Here is a 22,796-nt window from a genome sequence, read left to right as displayed (position 1 = left end):
ATGTTCCAGAAAGCAGGTCTGAGGATGGAATGGGGTAAAAGTAATGATAACTTTTGATGGTCAGGATGTCTAATGGGTTAAAGGAAGCAGATTGCATTTAGAATTTGGAATGGAGGACAAAAAAAAAGGAACAGCAGAGGCTTATGACGTAGTTTAATATTTTAAATCCTCACCATCCTTGAAGTAACATAAGTTAATAAAAGAAAACACACTGAGAGTATTAGGAACGAAACAATAGGAAATAAAATCAGTATGAGTGGATTATAAGTAAAGAGACCATCTACTGTACTCAAGTAAAACATATTTTTGCTTTTTGTTCACTCTAGTTACCAAATTGCTCATGCATGCCTTACTGACTGCCTTACCTAGAGATATCTTTTCAATGGAAATGGTGAGATTTTAATATGGCTGCACTATAAATATGAAAGGTCATAAAAAGTTTGAAGATGCTCGCTCTCTTCTCTTTTCAGATTCCCAGGATTCTAAAGGAATGTGACAGGAGGTGACTGTTTAACAGAAGATTAATTGATAGTGTCATAGTTTAATGCTGGGCTGGCCATTACATGTATGACTGATGCTCTCTATTAACCCCTCTTCCTTCCCCAGTAGGGAGGGAGAGAGAATAGGGGAAAGAGACTTACGGGTTGGAAATTAAACTAGACGACTTTAATGAAACAGTAGTGATTGAAAAGAAAATTACAAAATATTTACAAATATAAACAAAAGCACTATAGTACCTTCCCTCCATAAAGATCATGTCACTACTGAAGCTGTGGGGCAGGCCTCAGTCCTGGACTGGGGTCCTGGAGTCAGCAGCAGATTCCTTGTGTGGCCCCTTTACACCCTTTTGTTTCCAAAGCATAAGATGTTTATCAGGACCAAGATGTTAATCAGAATGGTTCTGCATACCATTCTCCAGAAGTAACCAAAACATTGAAGGTAATCAGTTCTAGAAGCAGACACTGAATGAGAAACATGCTGTTAATTTCAGCAAGGGCATTTTCTTCAGTGACTTAGAAAAGACTTATCTGAAAGGTAAAATTACTAGAAAGAAAATTGGTTCTCTTCTGACTCAAACCAGGACAGATAGATTTCAATAGACCGTTGTAGGACTGTAATGTAATTTATTTTAACAAGTTTCTTTCTCCTAGTGTGAAGAGCTGTCATGAGGACAAGGTAGAAGTGCTTGCTGCCATCTTGAGAACAATGATGACTGCAGCTGATGTAACTTCCACTGCTATCAGGGAAATTGTTTGGACTGATTCATTATGTGCATTTAGAAACTACATCAGCAAGTCACAACTAACATAATAGCAACAGTTTTCAGAATGCAGTGTGCTTGACTTCTTTTTTCAAGCTCAGTCTAAGCACTCGGTTTCTGCACATGCCATAAAATTGATGCATAAACTTGGACATAAACAAATGCTGTTTTGTTGTTGTTGTTGTTGTTGTTGTTTTTTTGTGGTGGGTAATTATATAGGAATGACATTCTCAAAGATTAGCTTAGAGTCATAAAATGAGTGGGAAACCAAGCCTTTGCAGAAGCAACCAGTTTAATAGGACAGTACTGTATATTTCTGTATGTCAGAGTCAGCGATATATGACTGAAGAAGAAATTAGATGCTGAGTTCAGAAGCATGCAATATTGTGAAACTCAGTCAACTCTTTTTTATTCTGAACACTTTCTTGCTTTTCTGATTTTTTTCCACACATTTAGTGGGGAAAACACTTTCAGGAAACAACTGAACAGTTGTGGTAAAACTTTTTGCTTTTGGTTTAATTTCCAAATATAAAAATAATATGAAGGAACTGACTGGTGAGAATTTTATGTTCCCTAGAAAATCTGTAAGTTGGTGGAAGAACAGCCAAAAGGTAGAGAGTCAGAAAATTCCTTGAATGGAAGATACTGAAAAGTACTGATCAAGTAGTCTGTCAGTTCTGCTTGTTTGGTTTTTTGCCTTTAAATTTGTTATTGTGTGGATTGAATTGGGAAACACAGAGGAAGACATGGTAGTCCAATGCCACATACAGATACTTTATAACCTCCCGTAGGTCATTCGGCATATCCTTGTTAACAAGTCAGTGTTCCCAGTTTATAAAAGTCAAGTCTAGTTTCTCCATTTAGCAGAAAATTCAGAGTTGAAAGAGAAAGTTAGAGAACAGAAGAACAAAAGAAATACGGTAGAATAATCTGGGGAAAGTCCCAAGTGAGGACAAGGAAGCAGTGACATTGCCAGTGTTCTCTAAGCTTTGGGATGTCAGATGAGCCTACCAAGAGTTTCTTTAGTGTTTGTAGAATTGTAACTGTTCTACTGAAGGAGAAAAATTTATTTGTCTGAGGAGACTGAAATTTGGGCTGAATTAATAGGTTAGAATTGAGGAGGCTCTGGTACTCTAACTATGTCTGTGCTGCTTCAGGTAGTGTTTTATGCACTGTTCCCTGTGGATCATGTACTAGTTCTATGAAGGGCAGTGTAAGCTGCCCTGCTGATCTCTTCCTGACTGCAAGGTGATGCAGTCATAAATATATAGATATTCAACTGAATCTCTTATATACAATGTTCAGTTGTGTGAGCTGAAGTTATTTCCAACAAACTGCACTTAGCTCAGTTTAGAGGCATTTTACAGAGGCATCATAGGGACAATCATAGCTGTTCTGGAATGGGCAACTGTATGACTTAAAGAAAAAATAGGTTTAGGTTTGGTTTTTTTTTTTCAGATTCATGATCAATGATGAAGTTAGGAAAAAGGATGTACTGAGTTGCAGGTTATATATCTGGAGCCCTGCAATGTCACACTTGATTCATTGATGCAGCTCGGATATGAAAGATTGGTAGACAAAAATGTGCTAAGTTGACAGTGTAGTTAAATCCATTTTATTTACTCAAATGCAAGACTGTTCTCTTAGTTAAGGGAATTTTGTAATACTGATATGTGAATTTGAGTTCCTGTTATGTGAACAGATAATCTTGCAACAAAAAACTGGAGGGCAGTATAGCAGTATGCTTTTTTTATTATAAAAGCACCAGTTGCTCTATAATAACTAAGTAATATACTTTAAATAAGAGGAGAATGAGGGGTGACCTCATCATTGTTTATAAATATTAAAAGGGTGAATGCCAGGAGGGTGCAATAAAGCTTTTCTTAGGGGTGACTGATAATAGGACAAGGGGCAATGGTTATAAATGAGCATAGGAGGTTCTGTATAAATAAAAGGAAGAATTTTTTTCAATGTGAGGGTGACAGAGCACTGGCACAGGCTGCCCAGGGAGGCTGTGGAGTCTCCTTCCCTGGAGACATCCAAAGCCCACTGGGATGTGTTCCTGTGTGACCTGCTGTAGGTGACCCTGCCCTGGCAGGGGGGATTGAACTAGGTGATGTTTTGAGGTCCCTTCCAACCTCTAAATTTCTATGATTCTATGATTCTGTGAGGTTATCTGGGAGACATTTTTCCATGGGAGAAATTTATCTGAAACTTCTCAATAAAACCGCTGAGACATTGTTTTAAATAATGCTATCCTAGTGTTTTATGAACAAAGATTGCCATAGAATGCAATTCTAGAACAAGTTTATTTTTTTAACCTGAAAGGTGAAGGTTGAAAATGTGTCATTTGAAATGTCTGTCAGGAGGACAATAGTTTAAAGAGAGCCTTTCATTTAAACCAACAATATTGCCTTAAGTTTTATATTTGAGACATTAATACTGGAATAAAATGAAGTTATAAAACATTGAGAATAACGTGAAAAGAAAAGCTGATAATGCTGTGTTGTCTGATTTTTCTCTGAGTTAAAAAAACCCCAGCAACAAACAAACAAAAACCTAAAAAGAGTGCTTGTTTTCATCACAGAGCTGCAGGTTTACATATGAAGTATTCTGGGCAGTTGTCCATTTTTAATTTTTTTTTCCTTTACAGAACCTTACTTATTAACTAGGGATCCCTGAGGGTAATTAAACACATGGAAATATGCTGGAGCTTATATAGATAGGAAATTACTTCAGTAGCTTGCAACAGGAATTACATTTAAAACATAACACCAGTATATTAACTTTTTGGGAATAACTAGTCTCTGCAACTACTAAATTAATCACAGGATCATTTGATGACTGATCATCAGAATCAATACCATTTTACTAATGAGAATCCATACATCAAAATACTGAAGAAAGATGTTTGTTGTTTTCAGTGAGATGTTGTTGTGCGGATTTTTCTTTCATCCCTCCTCCTGCAACATTAATAACTGACTGTTTCCAAGACCAGTGTCCTGCAGCAAATGTTGCCAGCAATACTGAATACTTTCAATTAGTAGTTCTCTACTTCTCTGGTAGCTAAGCAACTGACCTGTGGTGAAGAATACATAATGATCTTCTGCATATCCATCGTAGAGTATCAGAGAGTGCATAGGCTGCAAAAATGGATTTGTTCACCTATATTGATGACGGCTTATCCTTCTGTGAATTATGAAGTAGTGTGTTTACTGTGTGTTTGATGTAAATAAGTCAAACACAGAAATAAGAGGTTTATGTATGTTGCTGTGTCTTTCCCAGTGCACTGATAGCCATCATGCTGCTAGCAAGAAAACATGAAGAATTCTGTAAAATCAGGGTAAATGCCAGTTAGGTATCATTGGTGTAGAAACCATCATAATAAACTACACAATAAAATATTTTGGCTTTTTTAAAAAAAATTGAGTGATATCTTTTTAATAAATCAGAGTTTATGTACTGGGGATCTGAGAAACAAAAGCAGCTGGCACACACTAAATCCACATATATAGAGAAGCTGCTAGTTGTCAGGGGGACAGTAGCTTGAGGAAATAGCTAAAAGAATAACCTTATCCATTATGAGGCTTTCCAATACATTGAGTCTGTACCTGAGAGCTTGCCTAAAATTACTGTTAAAAGAATCCCAGATACTAGCAAATGCCTAAGAAATTACCTGCCTTCAGTTTTGTTTGGTCTATGCTTATTCTGGCCCACTGAAGCTTTCACAATTGTAATCCCTTTATGTATCACGTGTGGGAGGCTGCACATTTCTGTGTTGATCAGAACGATCTCATGTATAGAAAACTAACAAAAATTCCTTAAACACACTGGCCAAAATGACCACTAAGAATTCACAAGGAGCAGCACAAACCCCACATTTTAGATTATTTGGTTTACGTTACAACAATCCAAATCGTTCAGATAGAAAAGATAAGGACACTTTGGTCAATAGAGTTACCATTGGCAACCACAAAAGTTAAAGCTGAAGCTAATCATCAAAAATCAGAGTGCAGTTTAGCAGTAGATTTTGCACAGCACCAGTATGAATAGTGTTTGGGTTAAAGTGTAGCCCTGACTGTTCCACGAGATAAAGAACACATGGCAATAAATGAAATGATTGGGAAGTGTCTCTGAGATGCTTGTATCTGAGTAGTGAAAAGTATTCATCTTGTGTACAGTGCTTCAGCAGCTCTCCTTTTTCTGTTAGCTCAAGTCCTCAGGGAGTTTTTAAGCCTTGTAGTGTGTTGTAAAATTAATTTGGAGGGAAGAGAAAAGGAAAAAAATGCTGTAAAAGCTAACTTTTACCTACTGGATGTCTAGAGGTATCTGTGTAAGAGTTCTTGTTTTCACAATTATCCTTGCAGTTTTTAAATGCCCTACCAATGATAGCTACAATATGAACATTTAATTTCCTTTATTGAAACAAACACTGTGTTTCTATAGTTTTTTGCTTTTATTATATGCCACAATCACAATTTCTTACTGACATTATAACAGTTTTCTGACTCTTCAGAGGGGATATGTGCAGAGCTATCTATTATGTAATTGATTAGCTTTATCTAAAGCTGGTAAAAGCCTATGACACATGCTGAAATAAAAAATAAAGCCCAACTAGTTATTAATGCCACTCTCTTTTTACAAATAAAAGCTATTCAACCCACTTGGTGGTCCAGATTTCCACAGTAGTTACATGGTAATAGCTTGGTAAGTTTTTTAAAGCTATGATACAAACCAGAAAGCATCAGTGGCTTCCATGGCTTGGCTCCGAGCCAGTTATAATAATTTTTGCATCACAACATCCTCACAGACAGTTAAGCTGAAATGAAATATCTGGCATGACATCCTGTCTTTTACTAATTTATGTAGGTCTCAGAAACAACATATATAAAAACCCACAAAGAACATCAGTATAACTAACTATTCCAACTTGGTCATTAAAGAAATATCATACAAATTCAGAATTCAGAGACTTTAAGACACCATTTGCTGCACAGTTAAATAAAAATACCTGTAGGTCCTCCCCTCAAAAACAGTCTGTAATTATACGGGGTTTTCAAAATAATGAATTAATAAAATAAATAATCTGAAAATTACTTTCTTAAGCAATGGATTTTCTTTGCATTAAAGCAGGGGATTTTGCTTAGGGAATGGGTAGTAGGTAAGTGAATCAGGATTCAATTCCAGTCTAGGACTAATAGTCCCCTGTCATGTTGGGAGAATAAATCATGTGGTCTCCCTTAACAACTGTAGTTCACTGCATTTTTCTAGCAGTAATGGGTATAGGACACATTAAAGAGGAAAAAAAAAAAAAAAAAGATTATAAGGATACCTAGACTGCTTCTGCCTTACATAAAGAAGAATTTTGCCCTTCTGTGAAGGTAAGTGCTACCTTGTTGAAAGAACTTTGTCTGACTCCTGGAAGTCTTTGAAGTGTGATGGTGAAAGAGGAACAAAGTGGAACAAGTGCAGTGAGAGAGTGAAGGACTTTAAAAAAAAGTAACACAGAAAAAAAGGGGAAAAAACTCAGTCTGGTAGAGAGTGAAGGAAAGAGAAGAAAAACTGCTAAAAAGAGAAGCCCATATATATTTATATATATGTATGTATATGTATATAATTGCAAGTAGAATGCAGTTATTTTCAAAGAACACCACTGAGCATATAGATATCTAATTCAAAATTATATCTCAGTTTTACAATTTTTCCCCTCATTTTTGCTTTGAGTACTGTGTTTTCTGGCTCATTCTATGTGAATTTATCTCGTGAAAAAAATGTCATTGGTAGCATTCTGTCAGCTGTCATAATCACTCTGAACATGATCAGCCTGTTGCCACCAGGGTGGATGTTTAGCCATAAGTATGAGGCTGTCTGCCTTACAGTGTGCAGATGACTTTGGTTCTCCAGCTGCTCTGTCCATGAGGGGCTGAGAGCTCTCAGGGGGACTGCAGTTGCTGCTGGATAGTAAGGGATGTCAGCACTCCATGCTTCATCAAATTATAGTGCCCTACATGAATGCACGACTCAATGAAGTAACTCAGGGTAAAGGAATAAAGAAATTGAAACCAAAAATTTCTTCCCAAATTGATTTGCGTTTCCTAAATTTAAACCAAATCAAGGGGAAAGTGTACATCTACATGGCTTGAAATAAGCATACAGGCTATAGCGGGCCATCTGCCTCTCCATAGATACATAAACATGGAAGTAATTCCAGCTCCCACAGAATAAGAAAATAATTGCTGTAAAAGTCAATATTGTGAGCTTTAAAGCATTTTCTTAAAAAACTTATGACAGTTGACAATTTTTACAGAATTTTAGAATCTCCTACTTGGTTACTGCAACAGAATCCTTCAAAGCCTTCAACTTCTGCTCCCAGTCATTACCACCTCAAAGCTGTTTAGTTCTTGTGCTGTCACATTTTGACTGAGAGCTAGGCATGAACAGGATTCATTATTTTCAATGGCATCGCTGAGAATGTTATTATATGTTTCTAAGAAATGTTGATTTCACAGAGTATGAAGAAATCAAGCAGGGGAGGATGAACTGTTTATTTATAAGTAAGCACTGGAGCACTTATTTGTATATTCTGTATGCACATCAGGCTTAAGCTGTAATGTCCAAATGACAGGAGTACTTTTAGATCAGGTATCCCATATTTCTATAGAAGGAAGAAGATTAAAAGCTGCCTCCTGAGGAAGAGTGAAGTCTGAATATGGTCTCAGGAATGTTCTAGTTTCAGAAAGCTGTATGTATCCCCAGAAAGGGGATTCTGTTCAGACTGCAACCCTTTGAAGAAGGGCTTTGATTTCCTGAGCTTGTGTTGTACACCAATTACTCTTGCTGCTTGAATCAGAAAGCACAAGGTTTTGGGCCTGTAAAGCACATGCAGAAAGATGGTGCCTCTAAATTGAATAGACATATTATTACATGTTATTTATTTTCTTATGCTAAACATTTGTCTGGCTTTAAGGTTTGCAGAGTTGATACATGAGGTGCTCGTTTCTCACAGCTGCAGCAATGCCTAAAATCACAGCAGAAGCAATGCAGTATCCAGCACTTTAAGATGAAATTGAGCAACTGCAGGAAACTGTGATGCTGTTTGTCTGCTGAGGTGATATGGTTTCATTTTGGTAATACAAAATGTTACCATTGAGTGGCATCTTCTATTGAGGGCTTCTAGCTGGAAGCCTTTAGGAATGCATCACGATATCAGACTTCAACTGAATGAGGACTGACAAAAATTTGCAGCATCCTCTATCTTTTAATCACCCTTTCAAAATCAATCTCTCTGTAGTCTTTGCAGAGTCTAGTTTGATGGTTTTATACATTCTGAGTTTAGCTTGTGAAAATTGATATGGAGTGGTAATATTCTGGAAGAATTACCATGAGATGTCATCATTGTTAATGAGAAAATTGCTCGAGTAGCAAAGCATTCCTTGCTCAGAGAGCAAATAACCAGCAGTGGGAAAACCAGCTTGGTGTCAAACCAGAATGCCATTAGTCTGCAGTTAATATACCTTCCATAAATACATTTTTCTAAAGGAATTTGCAGACCTCACAAGGAAAAATTGTGTTATAAAGCCAAAGTCTCTTTCTAAGCTCAGTAGAGATTATTAGAGTACATTGAGATTCTGCACATCGTGCTGCTCAGTGCTGTGGCCAAATGTGACAGTTTGCTTCTTGTATTATGTCCTTCTGTGCAGGCAGACTGACACACCCTCCTCTTCAAAAAAAAGAAAGAAAAAATAGTCATTACACTTAGAAGGTGAATGGGAGGTACTGGCACGTGGGACAGAGGTTGTAGGTAAACTTTGATGTTGCTGGTCAACTTTCTGACAGTTTTCTTGTGTTTTTATGATGAATATGAGGAACTGGGAATTTGATATATATCGAGGCCAGGTACAACTGGAAAAAAAGTATCTGTGAACATTTGTAGGAGAATCTTGTTCCTGCCTTAATAATTATTCATGTTTATAAAACTTATGTTCACAAACACATTTCTAGCCAAGACTGTTTCTGTTTGCAAAGTGCTTTGATATCTTCTGCCAAAGGTTAACACAGACTAAAACTCTTCTGTGGGGCAGTTTTGGCACATTTGGCACTTCTGATCTTACGACATCCAAACTGAGGAATTGTTGCAGAACACTTTGCATTCCTTCTGGCCAATATACCATCATTTTCTTTCCATAAAAACTAAAATCTCTTCAGAAATTGGGGATACACATCTGAATCTCATCCCATCATGAAATCATGACATGGCTGTAGGAAATACATTGAGGAATTGAAGAGTGTTCTCTAGACTGTAAGGAAAAAAAACAGTTATAGATTACAAGGTACATGCATTCTTCCAAAGGAAGAAAGAAGACAAGGGAAGGAAAAAAGCTCAGTAGTACAAAATAACCTCTACGGGGTTGTGGTTTTGGAAACAAGGAATAATTTCTATTATTTCTATAAGGAATAATTTCTATAATTATAATAATTTCTAGTGGTGGAACTGCCACTATCAATTTCAGATAGAACTTGCAGTTTTTAAATAGATTTTATTTTTACCTGAATCAGAGAGCAGTTTTACATAAATAACCATGTCCATTGTTAAAAAGCCTCCTGAGAACCCTTTTCCTCACATTGTCAGCTTGAAAAAGTTTCTTAAAACTAGGTCAAGAAATGACATTTCCAATTATATTGATCTGTTTTGGCTCTGATAAGCAATTTGAGAGGACTACTCAGAAGATCAATATAATGATAAACCACTAAAATATACAAATCTTGCTTGCTTTTACTTGTAGAAGAGTTGTGTGCTGAACAGTTGTAATACCCTTCTCCTTCATAATGAATGGTCCATGTCTGATGAAGAAAAGTTCTTGTTGGCATTGCCCACCTGAGCAATCACCTCAGCTGAAAATGTCTCTAGGAGGTAGTAAGTGGTAGTGAGATATTTTATTTACATGTACACAGGTATTAATTGATATTATCTGTACAGTGATAATTTTTTTTTTCTCTTCGTTAGGTTTGGTAAATTTCTAGAAATAATGACTACCTGGTTTTATATGTGTAACCACTCAGATATATTTTGTTAGCTAGACCAGCCAACTATTTCATCACTATTTTGTGTTTAGCTCTTTTTAATTTCTCATGTTAGAATACAAGAATATCTCTGTGGAGATGAAACACACTGGACTTAATATTATCATTATTATTATTTTTATTATTATTTGTTACATTTTTATGTGTACCATGATATACTCAGTCACATATTACCTAGTTTGAAAGCATTTCAGCATGTTATATGCAGATTTAAGGTAATGAGCATTCAACTTTAAAAAATGGTTTGGTATCCTGGTACCCTGTGGTTTCTCAATAATAATATGCTCTTACATTCCAACAAAGAAGGATGGATTATGGGTTTTTCAATTTGCATCAGGCATATTAATTGCAGAGTAGGATTTCCACATAAAATATCAATGTACTGGAACAAACTGTTAATGTACCAGAATATGAACACTAACATTCATTTCTTGAGATTTAAAAGCAATCTTCTTTTTCATACATCTGAATAGCACTTTTTTTAAAGTCTGTTAATGAGACCAATGTAACTGATATTTTCTGAAAACCTTAATTAGCTTAAGTGTTAATAGTCCTTTCCTAGTCATTGTACTGGCAAACAATGCAACAAGCCATTAGGGAAAGAACATAATTTACAGGGTATGGAAAAACTTTAGAGCAGCTTTTAAGAAACATGCCATGGAAGATCAACTTTATGTAGTAGTAGGAAGGAAACATTGCATTCAAGTTTTAGTTGGGTTTTATTTACTTTTTTTTTAATATTTTGATTTTTTCCCCACTGGTAGAAGAGATTCTTAGCCTACTAAATGGGTACTTCAAAGTAAAGCTCAGCTGGGAATTTGCAAAGTGATTTTGATGATATAGAACAGCAAGCTTATACTTTGTGTTTTATCAGAATCATTTCAATCACAGATGTAATCCAAGCAACATGTTTAATAAGTATTAATAGCATCAAGCTGCTTTGCTGTATAAGAAGAAAATTTAATTCTTTAAGAAAAAACAAGCAAATATTAAATAAAAAGGTTTTTTATGACTTTTAACTGTCCAAATGGGCTTGTTTAATAAGTTAATTATTAACTTATTATTTATCTTATTATTTATACACCTGAGTACATATCTTATTTTTAATTTTCCAATACTAGACTGCACTAAAAATATGCTGTTGTCAAGACAAATCACTTTCTGATTAAACTGTTTTGTTTATGACTGTCTGCTGTTTCAAACTACTAATTTTTAATGGGCTTTCAAAATTTTTTTTCCTTTTTCTTAAAAATAGAAAATGAATTTAGGTCCCTCCTTTTGCAGCCAAGCAGAAAGAGAAAAATATTTGAGTTTGCATGCCACAGCTGCAGACTGTGAATTATCACACTAGGGAAGAGTAGAACTACCACCCACATAATCCAACAAGAGGCCTCATTCATTTTGTGTCTGAAGCAATCATTGTGGCCTTACAAAGCTTAAATGAGTTTCCTTTGCAGTCTTCACAGGAGAAAAAATTTGAATATCATCCTTAGTAGCTCAAAGCAAGAATCCATTTTTAATTTATTTTTACTTCTATTTTTCTTTTTTATTTTTCTTCCTTAGTTTCTTATTAACCTGACTTTACATATAAAAGTGGAACTGAATTTGAGGTAGGATATAATGGAGAGCCAAGCAATATCTTCCCAGCCCTATCAATCCCTGCTGAACTTGTGACAAGTGATTTACTTAGTGCATAAGAACCAGATCCAACTTTGCAGACCTGTTTTTAGGCTTCCAATCATTCCAAGGCAACCAGAAAACTTTGCTTTCTCTCTCTTTCTTAGGGTGAGTTAGTTACCATCTGTTTAAGACCTCAGTGGAATCACCAGCCAAGGGTCTTCTCTAAATATGCAGGACTCTACTTCGTATGCATGGATACTCTTTATGGAGCTTCCTACAGATCATCAATAGTGAATAATGAAGAGAGAGATATTAAATTCTGCCTTGTAGATTCTTTACTCAAGACAGTGGCAAGGTTTTGTACTCTTGGGAACCTAATGCTTGAATTTTCACTTGAAGAGCTTTAAAGTGCTAAGGATCTTTATTCAAAAAAAAAAAAAAAAGAGCTGGAATAATGATTTAAAAGTCAGCTACTGACAGATGAAGGAAGGGAAGGAAGGGAGGGAAGGGGAGGAAGGGGAGGAAGGGAAGGAAGGGGAGGAAGGGGAGGAAGGGAAGGAAGGGGAGGAAGGGAAGGAAGGGGGGAAAGGGGAGGAAGGGAAGGAAGGGGAGGAAGGGAAGGAAGGGAAGGAAGGGAAGGAAGGGAAGGAAGGGGAGGACGGAAGGGGAGGAAGGGAAGTAAGTTGATTTGAATTTTCTTTTGAAGAAGCTGAAATTAATTATATGGGGTTTTTTTTGCAGCTGGACTAGGTGATCTTTATAGGTCCCTTCCAACTAGAACTATTCTATGCTACATCCCCAGAATACATCTTAGACATGAAAGTAAAGCTCTTCTACAAGAAGGGGAAACTGCAACTATATGTTTAATATCTGTGAGCAGGTGCATTTTGAGAATGCTTTCCAGATCAAATCTCTCTGCTGAGCTGGGTAGCTGCAGGAATGGTTACAGGGTACTGAGCAAGCTGAGAGTTGGGTGCTATCCTAAGTTGCTCAGTTCTCCCAAGAAACTGTAAGGATGTGGAAGACCTTTTTCTCTAAATCTGGCTTTGCAAGTCCTTATAATAGAAAGTTAATAGATTTCAATTTGTTCTTAGCAAGTAAAGATTTAAATTAATTAAAACACAGTGTTATTCTAATTACTTTTTAGTTTCAAATTGTGAAAAACTTCTGATATTTCAGGTATATGTAAACTTTCACTAAAATTAAACTGAGATTTCAACCCAAGCTATAGGATATACAGCTCTAAATCAATCACATTAGTGTTTAAATACATATGTATTTCAAAGTTAAAACCAAAATCAGTATTTATTCTAGTGACAGCAAATATGGCTCAGAATTCAGTGAACTCTCACAAATTTTACTGAGAGCAGTTAGATTCTAAAGAGACATAGTTTACTTCCTAGCTTTAGATACATGTAATGATCTTGTAAGAATCATTGTTTTAAGCTAAAGAAATACATAAAGTCAGCTCGCCATTTTCTGTTTGCTCAAAACACATGGTATTAGCTGTATTTTCTTACATATAGTAAGGAGCTGTAATCTCTGAAAAGCTTGCCAGACATTGCCTGTGAACTCACACTTCCAGGCACCCTAAACAGAAAAGGAACCCGAATAGAGGAGAAATAACTGTTCTGAGAGCTTTGGCATGGTCCTCGTTGCCAGGGAAACCTCTTCTTTGTCTCTACGTGTTCAGAATGGCTGCTTCATTAGACACTGAACCTGATCATCACTTTACACTCTGGGGGGAAAAAAATGCTAAGGGGTAAAGCTAACAGGCCTCCAAATCTGTAAGAAAATGCCAGTAATGAAAATAGGGAAAATCTTAAATAAATCTATGTGTAATTATAATTGTAATTATGTTCTGCTGAAAGTAAATTTGCCAGGGCTGTTTTATTCCACATTTATCTGCAGGTGAAGGAATGAGAAATTCTTGATTGTCTGTTACTGAATATTAAAAAAAAAAAAAAAAAGTGTGAACCACAAAACTAGTCAATTGCATGTTTTGTCTAAAATATATCTCTTCCTTTAAATATTGCAAAACATCTATTTGATAAGGTCATTCGGCTTATTTAACTGCCTGACACACTGCTTTAGCTTTGCTGCAGCAGATTTTATCGATGGAGTCAGAAGCATAAAATGGCAGGGAAAAACCTATTGAGGTACATTTATTACTCTGATCATAAAGAGAAGTGGTGAAAAAATAGTAAAAAAGTGAAAATATATAGTGACAAGAGAGTTACTTTATGGTAACTACTAAGTTTTAATCAAGATACTAAAACCAGCACCACATAAACATCTGAAGAGCAGCAGAACTGGATGCAGTTTCAAGGCATTACTCATTGGTAATACAACTATGAACTCAAGGTCCCTCAGGAGCTCAGCTCCCGCCCTTGGCTGATGAGAAAAGCTTTTGAAAACCTTAACCTTCCCCCTCTGTGGCTTATAAATATCAACAAAGGGAAGGGATTTTAAAGTTGGTGTCCCCACAGCTGCATTCTGTGAGATGAAAAATTAAATGCAAATCACAGGTGAAACAGTTAGCAAATGCCTAGCTCATATTTATGAAGAGGTAAAGCAACCCAGATAGTTTTCTTTTTCTTTTTTTCAACTGTACTAGAAGTGAAACTGAGTTGTTGGGTGCAAAAACAAGAGCTTGCTCAACCAGGTAGTCTTGGCTACTTTCCAAGAGTATAGTGAAATGACACAAACTAGACTTACAAGCACCTGAATTCACCATTTTCTTTCTTAGTGATAACCTATGCTGAATCTCTGACTGTGCCTTAAGAAACAGTATTTAAATTGATTTTTTTTAATTTTTTTTTTTTTTACAAAGAATGCTTGTCATATACAAATGTTTTTGTTGAATTTTCCCCCATTTGTGACAATATTATTAAAGCAGCTCTTGCAGAATAGATCTAGAAGAAGGGAGCAAAGAAATGGCAGAGCATAATCACCTATCCATTACATGGCAAGAACATGCACACACTTGCTCTCTTTGGGAAGTAGCTCTTTTCAGTTCCAGTGCTCTCTCCAGTGCAGCACTTCAGTGAAGTGCTCTCAAAATTTAATGAAAGATGAGTCACTACCAAGATAAATATTTTTTCCAAATGGGAACGTGAGGCAGAAAAAGCTATTCTCGTGGGATTCTGTAACCATCAAGGTGCTTTGCTTTCTCTATGGCACCCTTTCAAACAGTGGCCCATAGAGAACTAGATGAAAATATTAATAATCAATTTATAAGGCTAGAGGTAACAGCAAGAAAGGTACTAGGATATTGTTTGAAATTGACCTGATATGCACAGTTTCAAGCAACTATCCTTTGTACCACTGACTCAGTAACAACTTTTGGTAAATATAAAGTAAATGGTTTCTCTTGGCTTTCCTTTTAAACAAATACACAAGGACAACATGGATTGAAGAAGATCAAAAACCACTGCCTAGATCTTAATGCATAAATGTGTAACCCTGAGTGTCTGTGAGAAAATGTGATTAATTAGAAGATTCAGTTACAGTCATTGTTATAATCACTCTATTTTGTTATAATAGTTTAACTGAGCCAGGCTGGAAACTCTAGGACTTTGCTATGAGCTCTATTTCAAATTCCAGTTCAAATTCTGAGCTGTGAAATACTAGAATGTTCCTTGTTGTTACTCTCCACTGACATAATTTCTTGGTTGTATTAACAGACCTAAAATGAAAAGCCTTGTGTCTTCACTTTTGAAGAGGAGTTTAGAAAGAATATTGAAGACATTTCAGTAACTTATTGATCTCTTAGTGCAGGAAAAGAAAAATGATCAAGAATAACGTATTCTTTTCAGTCTCAAGTATTTTACAGAAATATAAGGCCTACTTTTTTATACAACAGCATAGAAAATAAAGAAAGAAAATTGAAATTCAAAAGCTGAAATTCAGCTTTTGATCCAGTATTGCTTTAAAGCTCACACATCAATTTTAGCACTCATATGAATTAGTTGCTAATACCTAGTTGCTATAAATGCAAATTTTATGGCTTTTACAGCTCAGGCCCTCACTTTAAAGGAGGAAAATCTTCTTATGAACTGTGTAATATTTCGCAGAAGTGGTGTTTATCGGTGCACTGAAACCAATTTTTCAACATACCAAACTTTGCAAGCTACCAAATAGCTCACATTCCTTTATTTTACCTAGTGTTGCGAGACCCAAAGAAACAGTCTTATCAAAGTTTATGTCCACTAAAGATTACACATCCAGTGTGCCAAAGTCATCACTGGGTCCACAACCTGATGCTCTTCCACATAGAATTTTGTATTGTTCCAATGCAAAAATTAGAAAACAATAAGTGAAAGGTTTTGGCTTTTCGGAGTGGCTTAAGTTACAAGGATATTGTATTTTATAGATACCTAATATCCTCAGTCTTATTCTGAAAGTTGCATCTTGTTTTTCCAAGGCCACAAGAAAGAAAATGGCAGGTCAGCTTAAGATTTTTCTTACTATTTCTTGCATGGAAGAGTGTGCATTCCTTGGATAACTATCTGTAAGCTCTAAATGCAGGGAACAATGTAATTTTTAGTAGTTGCACAAGGTACTTACAGGAAAAGGAATGATGGTTTGTTAAAAGTATGTAAGGAAGTGACACAGGAGAAAGCCAAGGTCTTCCACCTTGGTTGGTGTTATCAGAACATGATGACTGTTTATGTCTTGTCTTTTTTTCTTCTCTTGAAAAGATGCCTTTAGGTGTGTGCACATCTTACTGCTAAAATACAAGCATTAACAGGCACAGTCAGTGAAGGGAATCATAAAGTTTGTATTTGAGCCCAGTGTGAAAATTAAAGTCTGTTATCTCTCTGCTTTTTGTCTCTATTTGGTTAACATAATCTACAAAAACACTTTCTCAAAGCTGGAAAAAGAAATCAGAAGCATGAACTAGAAAATGAACTACCAAATGCCAATCATCCTACCAGAACCCCAAAATTACACCCTTTGTTCAGATACCTTGAATGTAACTTCACCTTTAAGAGGAAGTATTATTATCAGTCAATTGCTATTTTTAAACACCATATTGTCACTGCAAAATGAAAATCACTAACTGCTCTCACACACATTTGGTACTGGCAGAGCTATAGATGTGTCCTTTTTTAAGTGTTAAGCCTTGGGACATAGTGTTTGTGCAGCAGTTCTTATCATGGCATATATGAAAAATCTAGAACACACTTTAAGGATTATTTTTGGGTTTTCTTATCTCTCTAAGCTTTTGCCTTTGAAATGATCTCTGAAAACAATAGCATTGCATGCATATTTGTAAATGGGATTTCAAGTATATTCAATAATATTTGAAAGGGTGCAAAAAGAAGTTTTCTATGCTAGGTTCAAAATTTTAGCTATACTTGCATTGACATTGCAGGTGAAAGACACAAAAAAGAAATTAACCTGTTGGTACCAAGCTACCATTGTCAGCTTTATCCCTGATCACACTGAGGCAGAAAGCAGCCCTGACACTTCTGTGACTGCTCCAGCCCAGTGTAAACAGGAGGTGGCAGTTCTGGTCTTTGATCCAATATGCTGCAGTGTTATAAAACGGCAGTAACTAGCTAGGGAAGACATTTCCACAATGCACAAGCTAAATAGCTTTTCCAAGGCTAGCCAGGGCTGCTTCCCTTTTAATCCCTTTTTAGCAGGAGGCTAAAAAGTGTTAGAGAAAGAAAGAAAATATCAGAATAATTTTCTGACAGCTCAATATTGCTAGTGTGGTACAGAAGCTGGGGCTATCTGCACTGCATCCAGGGCTTTTTAAAATTTTTTTTAGAGCTTTTGTGGAAATAGAATCCTTTTTATTCATCTCGTGCTCTCTCTCATGCATTAGTTTCACAAATCTTTCTTATCACAAAAAATGCTTTAATTCTATAATTCTGAAATTCCCCTTAAAAGAAATTAATACACCCCCAGTATATGACAGGGTGAAAGCTAGCAGGAGCAGAACTAAAAAACAACTCAGCTTATGCAACAGGCCATGATTTTTCTATTGCCTTTTTGAGATGCCCTTCCTTTGCTAAAAAAGATATTGAAGTAACTTCAGGATGAAACCTCCTCTGCCAGCTCTAGGTATGGAAATGAGAGCCTTACACCACATGTTGAAAAATCCTATGACAGAAAAGATCAACAGCAAAGTAGAGCCATTCTGAAAGTCTTTCACCACAGAAAGAAAAGGAGCAGAGCAGGGGAGGTAAGAGGGTGTATAGAAGACAGTCTGACATCTAAGAGATATAGTACAGGTAAATGTATTTATTGATTTTTAACCCAGCTGCATGTCTGATCATGGAAAATGTCAGTTTTCACAGCAGAAATACATTGCACAATCATGGAGAGAATTTTACAGAGTATCTGGAAACTAGGTGGATGTGAGAACTACTGAAAAAGGTAACATTCAGAATAATGCAGGGCAGCACACATTTGCAAGGTGCTAGTCTCCATGAAGGTGTTTTATATAATTGCCAGACTATAGACATTCTTGGTAAGAGGCTTTGGAGGCTTCATTCTGATCAAACCATTTTTACCTTTCTGATATTCTATCTATATCATCTCTTTACCCAAGTGCTCTCAGAGTAGAACCGCTGCTTTGTATCACGGGGTGTGAAAGTAGGACATAATGTCATGGCCACAGATAACAAAATATCCTGCTCTTCCCAACCTGTTGTCCAGTGGGAACTCCTGTAGTCAGAGATTCACCGGTGTACATTAATCTTCACAGGGCTATACAGGACATCTCCAGCTCAATTCCCTGAGTGTGTCCAATTGCAGAAAGATAAGGCACAAGTCTGATAGTGTTCATCAGCCAGGCACATACTCTGAGACATTTCACAAGAGGAGGAGAATCCAAATCTTGTCTTGGAGCTGTGGAGGAGAATAAGAGTGATAATGCCAGTACTGATCAGCAGAAGAAAGTAGGTTATAATTTTGGAAATATTGAGGAGGCAGGAAAATGGTATTATATTGACAAATATAATTCTTCCAGGACCTTTCTGAGAGATTTAGAAAGCATTATAAGGATTTTCATACAATGAAGTTCTCAATTACTGTGTATCAGCTGAGCCATGTTACTGTCCCTAGGAGTGCCTTTTGGCCAAAATCATGTTCAGAACAATGCTGACCCTTTACTTTCCCCCGTAGCTTTGTTTAACTGCATTGGATCTATTGAATGCTAGAGAAGCATAGATGAACAGGTTAGTGGTTCTTCTGACATATAGAATCTCAGACTGTAAATCTGACCTGGTATCTATGTTTCATTTGATTATTTCCTAAAAAATGTGCTCAGGAAGAGTAAAATCAGGAGAACATATCCTAATTTACACAGAAGAAGATATCATGGTAAGAAAAAAGAGACTGTGAAAAGATACACAGATGTTCTGGGTATAAAACAGAAAAAGTTCCTAAACTTTTGGTCCAAGACAAGGCAGGTACCTTCCCACCTACCATAATGACCCCTCCCTTTAAGGTTTGAATTTTCTTACATTAAGACATTTTCATAATCTCCCTTTACCCATGGAAAAATAACAGGAATTTGCAACTGTACCACTCACAAGGAACAATATTTACTTGTCACATGGAAGAGATTTGGAGACAAATCTTGAATTTCTTTTCCCTGTGTGTGTGCAAAACCCAGACAGGGTGTCCTGATATATGTTTTTTTCCAATGACTCCACATATAATTGTTTCACTTCTGCATAAGTGTCTGTTCCCTTAGGCTAGAATCTCCATGAATGCCTGTGTTGCATATCACTGACAAGTGCTTTGAAGGACAACTGACAGAGATGGACTCAGAGTCCATCACTGAGAAACCTTAATTTTAGGTCAGTAAGCATTTGGGAGACCACGGCTCAAATTCTTCTTGCTGTGTAAGCATTGGATGCTATTTTCCTAAACTGAAGTTCTACGTGGCACATGGTGGCATGCAGGCACCTGCACAGTCCAGCTGTGTTCTGAGAAGACAAATATGACTCAGAACTCATGGCAAGAGAGGAAAGAGTTGCCTGTCCTGTGTATCACTTTTTGAGTGTTTCAGGGTCTAGCAGTGCTTATAGTAGCTATGTAGCTGTGGAGATGTTCTCTAGGAAAAGAAGACAAATGAGACAGCATGGAAAATGAGGCAGACAGCAATGTGGCTGCTGGAAGGCAGTCCTGACACTACAAAGTAGATGATGGGTATCTATGCCCCTCTGAAAAAACAGATTTATAAAGCTATCCTGAAGCTCAGGTATGTGAGACTACTGAGGACTAAACTCTGGTGTGTGGTTACATTCGCCCAACAAGGGAAAAAATCAACTCCATGAGACTTTTAAGATGTTTGAAAAAAGCTTAGAAAGAAATATAAAGACTCTGATACACAATTAAGCTGCAGAAGGTTAAAAAGCTACTGTACATCAGCTCAGACACTAACTGTTCATGAAAATTCTCTTTCATTAGAGATCTGACTAGATGAAATTATCCCAATTTTTCAAGAGGAGAAGCCCACACATTGACAAGGAAGGAGAGGTGGGGAGATGAAAATGGAGAGGAGGAGAGAGGCAGAGGGATGCGAAGAAGGAAGCTACCTGCCATGAAGAAGCAAATAATTGAGAAAAATGTCAGGTATAAAATTATGATTTCTGGAAACAGACAAGACTTACAGACCTGGGAAAAAATGTAATCTGAACAAAAAACCTAAAGTGACACAGAATTAAATAGGGTGAATTCTACATTAAGAGTTAGCTAATATAATAGGAAACAGTATGGTTTTAATTTCTGCCTTTTTACCATCACATTATTTGTAAAATGCAATTGATTTTACAAAAAAAAAAAAAAAAAAATTAACAGAATTTCTCTTCTGCAAAAACTTTTTTTACATTCTCTAAACACTTGTTAATATTGATGTATATTCTTCTCCACTGTGTTTTTGGTCTTGCCAGTTGCATTCTTCTCCCTTTTGTCACCAGGTTTGTTTCTGAGCATTAGACTGTTCCATCAGTCATGACTCATCAGAAAAGCATCATCATATCAGTTCCTGCTCAATGTCACCTACTCTCATTTAAATATAAACTCTGCCTGCTGCAGAGATAGCAAACATGTTTTCTTTCCTGGATATTATAATAAAATTTGAAGCTACTTTTCCTTGCTTCTACCAAGAGGAAGAAATAAAGTTATGGTTTAGTTTTGCTTTACCTCTCAAATGTTCATTTCTTAGTGCCAATTTCTTCTTTCTCCTTCTCCCCTTCTTTCTCCTTCTCCTCTTCTCCTTAACTTTATTTGATTAAGTAGTTCTATTCTGATCTTACACTAAAAATAATGAACAATTGAAGTGTAGTATGTGTCAATGTGAGGATTTTTCAGTTTGCCACAGGGCAAATTCTACTTAGTGTCAAGGGCACAAGGCAGAGAATGGGCTCATTTTATGTTCCAGTTTCACGAAAAAACCAAAGTTGTTCAGTAGTGAATATTTTTTTCTTCCCAAATATCCTGTTAATTAAAGAAATGTGCTCTATACTTTTCCTCCAGGACTCTGAACCTCATAAATTTTGGTTCTTTGGGAAAATTAGAGTGGGTTCAAAGTGATCTCAAATTCATTTCTCTAATCGGTTAGCTCATTAAGCAACTTTAAACACCTTATGTAACAGCTTTTATGTTAAATAAATTATAATAAGGAATCAATAGTAAAGCTAGCCTGATCAGGGACAGGATCAAAGCTTTATACACAGATTATTGGCTCAATGTCCTTGGTGTGTGATGCTTATGAAATTAAGGGCAGATTCTTAATACTCTACAAAGTGATTTTAATATTAGAAGTACATAGATTTGTGACCAGTCTTGTGTGCCTATGGGTTTTCAAACAGATGCAAGTACAAGTCCAAATTTAAATATGAATATGTTCTTCACACCTCAAGATAATGAAATCCTATTCCTTGCTATGTTGAAACTTTTAAAGAATTTTTAAACAATCACATAAACAAAACACTTCTAAACGTTTTTTTTCGTAAATAGCTCTTTTTATATTACATAACCTTTCCCATAGTCTTTCACCATTTATGTTCTATAACATACAGTTAAGTAATATCAAAGAAAGTTTCTTATTTTCCAACAGTACATACAATGAGGCCTCTTTCTGGAAAACTAAATAATAATCAGATTGATATTTAGTATTTAATAATTTCTATAAATGTGCAGATTCACAATTTCCCATGTGCAAGAAAGCAGGAGAGAAAAAACAACCAAAAAAACCCCCCAAAACAACCACCTTAAAGTTCTTTTGAAGAAAAAATCACCCACAATATTAACAATCTTTGCTTCGAGTTCTACTCTACTTTAGAGTGCAGATTTCTGAAGCAGCATCATGGGGGTCCGGCTTTTAATATCTCAGAGACTTGGAGGTAATACCTGTTTTGTGTACAAGTGGAAGGACAGTTTATTCTAAGCTCAATTTATGACCTAAAAGCCAATAAGGTTTGGTTTTCCTTCATTTCGCTTGGTTTTTTTAAGCCTGACTCAGGTATGAACTCTAATATAGTTTCTTAACAGGATTTGTCTTCTAAATTGACTGATGATTTGGGAGGGAAAATAGAATGTTATTCTTTTCTTCCACCATCCTCTTTAAAGCAAAGAAAACTATTGAAAGCTTTCTTACTAAAAGCAACATTCCTAGGAGTAAGTGCCTTCAGAAGGGAACTAACCCTAGAGGGTTCCAAGAAATGTTAAGCCCCCCCCAACTCCCAGCCTTAGTCACCCTTGCTTCCTTGCACCACTTGATATTATTCTTTTCTGTTCTCAAAATGAGAAAATTGCTCATGGGAATTGTTACTTTGCTGTATCCAAGTAATCAACCTCCAAGAAC

The sequence above is a fragment of the Calypte anna genome, chromosome 5A, assembly GCF_003957555.1.
Source record: "Calypte anna isolate BGI_N300 chromosome 5A, bCalAnn1_v1.p, whole genome shotgun sequence".
NCBI lineage: Eukaryota > Metazoa > Chordata > Aves > Apodiformes > Trochilidae > Calypte > Calypte anna.
The sequence above is the reverse complement of the archived record's forward strand: the minus strand, read 5'-3'. Positions refer to the sequence as shown.